Here is a 7,665-nt window from a genome sequence, read left to right on the forward strand (position 1 = left end):
AATAATAATAATAATAATGACAACAATATTATTAATAATATTGTTGTTGTTATTGTTATCATTATGATTGTTTTTTATTTCAGATTATTATTTATTTATTAACTTGGCAAGTGGCATGTGTCCCGGCATGAGCAATTAGTGTATATACAGTACTGCATCCCGGAGCTGTTCTATTAAGTGGTGCTGAAATGCATTTGTCATCAATTCTTTCATTGATAAACATTGTCTTGTCCACATGGCCTCACTGAGATGAAAAACAGCAACAATCTAATCCTAAATAGGGAGAGTCTTAACAGTAGACTTAAATATGTTACAAAGCATGAAAGCATAACATGATACAGACTGTTCCAAATGTAATAACCCCATCTTTTCAGACTATCAATCTCAGTAACAAGGGTAGGGCATTTATGACATATACATTTACTGTAGGGCTATATTCTAAAATAATATTTTACTTTTACTCCCTCTGCTTTCTGTTAACCTAACAATTTGAGTCCTCACATTCAGACCAAGAAGAAATAGAGGTGACAAATTCCTGAATGTTGGTATGCATCATGTTTAGTGTGCCTACACATTCACTTATGCACCAGTGTTCCCAGAACTTCCCACATCATTCCTGTACCCCATGGTTCCCTGAGCCCATGCTGGGACAGCCTTGTGACATGAGAAACAGCGCTGGGGACAGTCTGCGTGGATTCAACCGAAGGTCTGCCAGCGATTGTCCAGGCTGGATTAGTCTCTGGATTGAGTTACAGGCTTTTTATTGCTCAATGGTCCATGGCAGGCTAGGAACGTCCTAGTGAAACCCCTCACTGAGTGAGAGCGGCAGGTTCAGGACACAAGTCTCCAATTCCTAGCCCACACATTGTCGCTGGTTAGCTTGCTGCACGATTCAATTTCGGTTTTTGTGTGAGATTTCCCATTCTTCAGAAAAAAATAACCATTTGTAATTGAACAGACAGTTGGAGACAGACAGAAAAGCGAGAGGTGTATTTCAGAAGACAAAGGTATATAGACAAAGGTACATGCTAAAGGTGGTAGTACTACTGTAACTCCAAGACCAACCTTATGTGATGTCAGTTTCACTATTTGATATCGAAGGACATCTGTCCCTGTTTGTGATAGTATGAATATAACACATGCTTCTAAGTCTGGCCTTGTCTTCTACAACAAAGGGTGGAAGGCATCGTCATTGTATACACTATCTGCTGCCAGAGTGGTTGTTGACCTAGTGACCCTTACACGCTGCTCCTCATACCTGCCTCAGCGGCATAAACATGAACATCTCTGAAACATCTCTAGGGAGTTCTCTGGGTACACTCCAAAAGGGTTCCAAAAGGGTTCTTTGACTGTCCCTGTTGGAGAACGCTTTGAAGAACCATTATGGGTTCCATGTTGAACCCTTTTCTAAGAGTGTATCTGGACATCCAGATACGGGAACTGCCCGACTTGCAACCTGGACGTTGGTGGTTCGAATCACGCTTGGGAAACTTGGTGCTAATTGTTGTTGCTTAGGCTAATATTTGCTAATGCCTTCCGCTGACAACTTACCATAACCGTAACCACTCAAAGTGAATGCCTAATACTGCCTAACTGCCACGCATGTCGTAATTCACGTGGTCAAGCATACGTAAACATAGGTCGTGTTCTGAGGCATGAACAATCGGAAACATGCGTCCATATGGGCAATGAGATCAGGTTGGCCTACTGGTTCATGGTTCTAGGTAGCACCTTTTTTTCTAAGAGCGTATCTGGACATCAGCAGGACTCTACAAACTATCTGGGATGGAGGTAGCTGATAAATCTCTCTCTCAGAAAGCCTGCATGCTCTCAAAGCTTTTACATTATGGTTGGCTGGTAGCACAAGATTGAGGTTGTCTTGAAAATATCTTGAAAAACATTTCCTCATTAAGGAAAACAATCAACCCAACAATGGCTATGACTGATTTGATTTATGACATGTGGCATCAATGTACTGACTTTGAAATCAGCTAATACCTCGCCATGGGACGTTTGTTATAGTTTAATTATGTCTCTGATAAAACCCTGGGATAAGAATGTCTTTTATTCAGGGGTTACACATGTAGCGGGTGTTACTGATGATGACCCAATCTTTTTCTGGCAAGAGCGCAGGGGAAAACCCTGCCGGTCCATCAGCCAACTTCAAAGGCCCAGTGAGTAATTTGAAACAGGCCAGAGAATGATGGCAAACAAGACGCCTGACTGTTATTTGTGGGCTTGGCCACAAGCTGTGTGTGAAACCTGTTACAAGGGATAAACCGCAGATCTCTACTGGGTCACTGCCCAGCAACACCCCTCTCTTTTAAACATCCACATTATGTCCCTGTTTGGATATATAGGCCATACACTCTTAAGGGTTCCAAAAGGGTTCTTTGGCTGTCCCTGTAGGAGAGCCTTTTTAATAACCCTACGTGGAAAGGGTTCAACATGGAACCCAAAAAGGTTTTATATGGAACTCAAAATAGTTCTTCAAAGGGTTCTCCCACAGGGACAGCCAAAGAACCCTTTTTGGTACGTAGAACCGTTTTTTTTCTAAGAGTCCATTGGTTCGAGGCTTTCTGACTTCATGGTGAGAGCCTAGGAAGTTTAGGTTTCAGCCATATCGTCACCCATCTCTGATTGTCATCCCTTTCTCTTTCCATGGTGTCATAGTAACAGGCATCGTCGCTCTCTTTCTAAGCTGAAGGAAGAGTATTATACCGTATTTGAGAGGCAGTGGGTAAAGAGAGGAAGTGCAATGTGGAAAGGGGCACCGGAGTAAGGTGTTGTGATGAGGTCAGTGTCAGTTATAGTGTTTTATAAACAAAAGACAAACAGTAGCGCAGTCTACTGACACTGCCACAGCTGTATAACACTGCACAGCCACTCAATACACAAACCAATCCACTCGCCACATGAAGTGATTGCTTTGGTAAAAATGCATTGCAAATATATAACGTGTCATCATCATAAACAACAAATCAAATGGTCAGTGGAATCCCAGCTCACAGCCAGCAGGGTTACTGGAAGCTCTCCAAACCACTGTGGCCATGATGTCTCCCAAACACCTCTGATGTTTGGACAGTTGAACGTTGATGAATGGTCTAATGGTAGCAGGTCAGTGCGACTGGACATTTTTGGCCTCTCGAGGTGGGAGGAATGTAGTTAAACAGAGGAGCAGAGGAGCAAAACCAGACGAGTGGCCTGGGGGAGATATCAAACAGCAGCAGCAGTACAGCAAAGACTCATAACAGACTGAGGAAAAACCAAACCAAAGCAAAGGGTTCTATTCAATTATGATAATCAGGTTATGTGTATTATTTTGGGCTAGTCTCAGGCAAGCAAAATAAAGGACAGGCCCAATTCTGTCAAATCACATGATGCAAGGTGCAACTTGTGATATGGTGTTTTTTTTGTTTTCACTGTGTAAATATATTACTACCTTCCCCACTTCAAACACACCATCATATTCACAAACAAGTGACACAATTATATTGTTTGTTTTTGTAATGTTTGTTAATATCAGTGAGCATATAGCGTGTGTATGTGTATATACACACACACACACACACACACATTATATATATACAAAAATAAAACTATTTCACATAAAAAAAATGGTGGGAAATGATTTGTAAAAATGATATTTAACAAGGAACTTTAACGCGGAGGTCACCATTCCCTGTGGACGAGTGGCACGAAGCACAGACAAGAAAGCAGCTGGTGATCGGCATGATTAATGTGACATCAGCGTGAGGAGGACAGCGGCTCCACTGGAGCACACTGCGCCCCCCAGAGATGGTCAATTCTGAGGACACTCAAACGCTCCACTCTAGCGCTCTCCCATCCCATTTCACTCTCAGTCTGATGTCCAGAGGTTCAAAATGCTAAGTGTCAACACTACACTATATACACGTTACATTTTAAGCCATTATCTCTGGTAATTAAAGCCAAATACAGTGACAACACCTAAACGATTTCAAAAGAATCAGCCACAGATGTACTGAAACAAACAAAGAAAATCTGTAAAACCTGGAAATGTTATGTTTTCTGTAAAAAAAAAAACACACAAAAACAGAGGGACCCTACACATATACTGTAGTGGCAATGATTTGTAGCCTACTTTTCACAGTCTTATACAACCTCAATCATCATCACTTATTATTATCACAAAGCAGCCATGAAAACTAACTAAAGCATGAAAGCAGCATTCAGTAGATGTCCTTCCATCCCTTTTCAAGCCTCCATTCAAGGTGGTGAGAGGAAAAATATATATTGTTAAGTGATTTAAGTTGTTAAGAACTGTTTAATCTGAGATTTGTAAGACACTTGAGCTTCACCCCTCACCATTATCATTGCCAACAATACAAAACTGTTAACTGGCAAACTCTCACTATACAACGTAGCCTTGGTTTAAACCAGACAGGGCCGAAGACAAATGATGTGTGAGGCACTGTAATGAGGCATTGTGTTGGGGGGACAGGGCAATATCCACTCCAACTCCTTCTTGCTGATTGGAACACTTTCATTTTGCTCAAGACCATCTGAGCATGCAGTGCACACACACTCAAAAGAATGTCTCCCATTGTCCTACTAGCATTATGAGAGAGCATGGGAGAAGGATCAATACAGGTTCAAGGCTTGGATCTCAGTCTTGAACATAAGGTTCAGTACTGTATGTGTGTGTTTGTGTGAAGGGCTTACATGATTGTTTCTTTTTTTTGGCCATTTAAACAATACTTAACATTACAAAAGTATAGATGATTTTCTAACTAGCTGAATTTCCGTAAAATTAGTTCTAAGACAAAACCCTATTAATAACCCACATTAATATAAAACATATAACAAATGTATTGCATCTACAGACACGTGTGTGATATTGATACAGAAGCATATGCGCACACACAAAACGGAACCCACATTTAACCCACACAGTCCTTCTCCAGGTTGTCCCCAAAAGGTAACAATTGTTTTACTTGCGATGATTGTGATGTGTAGTTGCTTCAATGACGTATTGTATGTCGCTCTAAATAACAGTGTTATTATATTAATGAGTAAAATGTATCATGTCTCTTTTCACTGAATCAGGTCAAATAACAGTTTCACAAAAGAATAGCTCAGTGGTGTTTATTTATTTGTATTCATTTATTACCATTTTCATTATCACTCTTACTGAATGAAGATAACCGTCTGTGTCCTGAACTGGGATAGGGTGTTGGGAGGCAGTGGGGTGGTAGATTCACATGGACATGCTAAAAATTCCTTCCTTCTCTAAAGGTGGGAAAGAGATCCAGTCTCAGGTTAGATACCGCTCAATTACATTCTGCTTCCCCCAATGTAGGAGGAAATAACCCCATAAAAAAGCACACCAAAAACAATATGGAAATAGAGGACAATGTCATAATCAGTTGAATACAAACCCTCGACCATTTACTTCACACACTGCCCTTCAGGCAGGGGAAGGGAAACCCCATGCCTGAGAAGTAAATACATTTATTCTTGGTCATAAATATTCTGGTGCAATATGACCTCCCGAAATCTTTGGGGACAGGCTTGAAAGCCACCAGTGAGGCATAGTGTAGTGTGAAATGAATGCACTGAAAGCGGGTCGTGAACGTCTGTGTACCACAAGGGACTGTCTTTAAAGGCTAAGAACCTCCCTCAGTGGCATACCATGATGGTGGGTAGCCCAAAAATGTGTAATACAAGGTGTAATGTACAATACTTTCGTCTGCACACCAACAGTTACTGGGTAGACATGAACCATTTCGAACAAAAACATCCAGCTCCGCAGTTAAGCATGGGTCAAAAGGTCGGTAGTAGGGTGAAACGAAGGGAAAAGCTACACCTGCTCGTAAGAGAGTCACACATGCATCCATTGCATCCCCAAAGAAGCACTATTTGAAGAGGTGTTTCGCTTTTAGAGTCAAATCTAGATGTTGACTCCTGGTTGTTTTCTTATCTCATAAACAACCGTAGCCGTCGCCAGGAAAGGAGGACAACTCAAGAGCGAGTGACACAGAAAGAAAGAGACATGGGAATGTTGTCAACAGCAACCACTTACTGTACATTTTTCTCACAGCTGTTGGCTTTTGCTGTTCATATGAAAAAGTAGGAGGTGGTCACCAAAAGTCAAAAAGCATCATCCAATATCTTATTATTGTTTTGCAGCCCAACAAAGGTTTACTTGGTTTACGCCTGCAGGGTAGCATGAAGAGTTGCTCGATTGCTCTGAGACGCAATTGAACTGAAAGACCATAGGGATACAGTTTGTCTTTGTGTCAACCCCTCACTTCTTTAAAGTCCTCGCCAAGTCCTTGTTCAATGTGAATCACTATTCAGCAAATACACCTCCCATGGACCACAAACTTTACACAAACCAACGTTTTTTTTATTGGAGAGCAAAATCAATTTCAGCTTATCAATAACAACAAGACTATAAATCACCATAAAGCCAAGTGGTAGACCAAAGTGAATGAAAAAGGGTTGAGGAAGGAGGAGAACGCAGGTCCCTAGAAATCAATTTTCACACATTAGAACTATTAGCTTATTGAGAGGTGGGTGACAGATTGAGGGGTTGCAGTTAAAGGGAAAATGTACCCTCCTCTGGGGAGCTGTAGAATATCTCCCTGTGTGTGCATCTCTCTCTCTCTCTCTCTCTCTCTCTCTCAAGCCGTTTTTATACTATGAGGCCGTACGAAGCCGTACTGTGCTGGCCCAGATGTTTTCTTTTCACATTGCACATTGTGTTTTTTACAGCACAGTTGGGACTGTTAAAAGAGTGCTCAGCTGGACCCACAACACATCTGGTGCCAGCTTGTACCTGTGCTGAGGGGCGGGCAACCGTGGCGATGTCTGAACCAGACCTGTCCATGTAGTGTCGCTAAGGTATAATTTCTTACTTCAGCTCCCACCCTGACAGGGCTGTAACGGGCAATGTGAAGTGAAAGCATGCTGTTCTTTAACGTGCTGTACTGAATGAGGTCTGGCATAGGGTAGCACAGTCCTGGTCAGCCCCATAGTGTGTAATAGACTTTAGAGAGAGTGCGTCCTAAATTCAAACACTTTAGCCTTGACACTTTAAGCAAAGCGTCGTACAGTAGCACAACTCAAGGATCAAGTTTAAATTCTAAGGCTATTGACGTTCAGGGTGCGTGATCTGCCTTTCTTGAAGATGGATGGAAGTTGTTTTTTTACAGAGTTTAGACTCTTAATAAACTTAATGTAGCTAGTGAAGTGAAAAGCTTGAAACTTCATTGAAAGCACTTGCTATGAGATGATTCAGCTATCAGAGCGCTGTGCAAGCAACTCTCAGTGGCAGCATCTATCACAACAGATACTTCAAGTCCTTATGGGTAAAACGCTAAAATAAACAGACAATTTCTCATGAGAGAGAAGTACAAAGAAATGAACACAATGTGTTTTCTTATTTAAAAACATGCCTAATCTGTCTTCCTCTACTTTCATTATCTGGATTCACGCTTAATACTCTAAAGGGGTGCTGGTAGCACTTTTTGCCAATTTACGGAGTCTGGCAGTCATTTGCTAATCTTCAGGAGTAGCTTTTCATTGCAGGAAAATGTCAATACAATATATTTTGATGCAGGAGAGTAGCTTGCTCAATCTCAAAACGAGTTCTTGCACTCTATCTCTAAGAGCAGGACA

This window comes from Argentina silus (genome assembly GCF_951799395.1).
Source record: "Argentina silus genome assembly, chromosome: 7".
In the NCBI taxonomy this organism is placed as follows: Eukaryota; Metazoa; Chordata; class Actinopteri; order Argentiniformes; family Argentinidae; genus Argentina; species Argentina silus.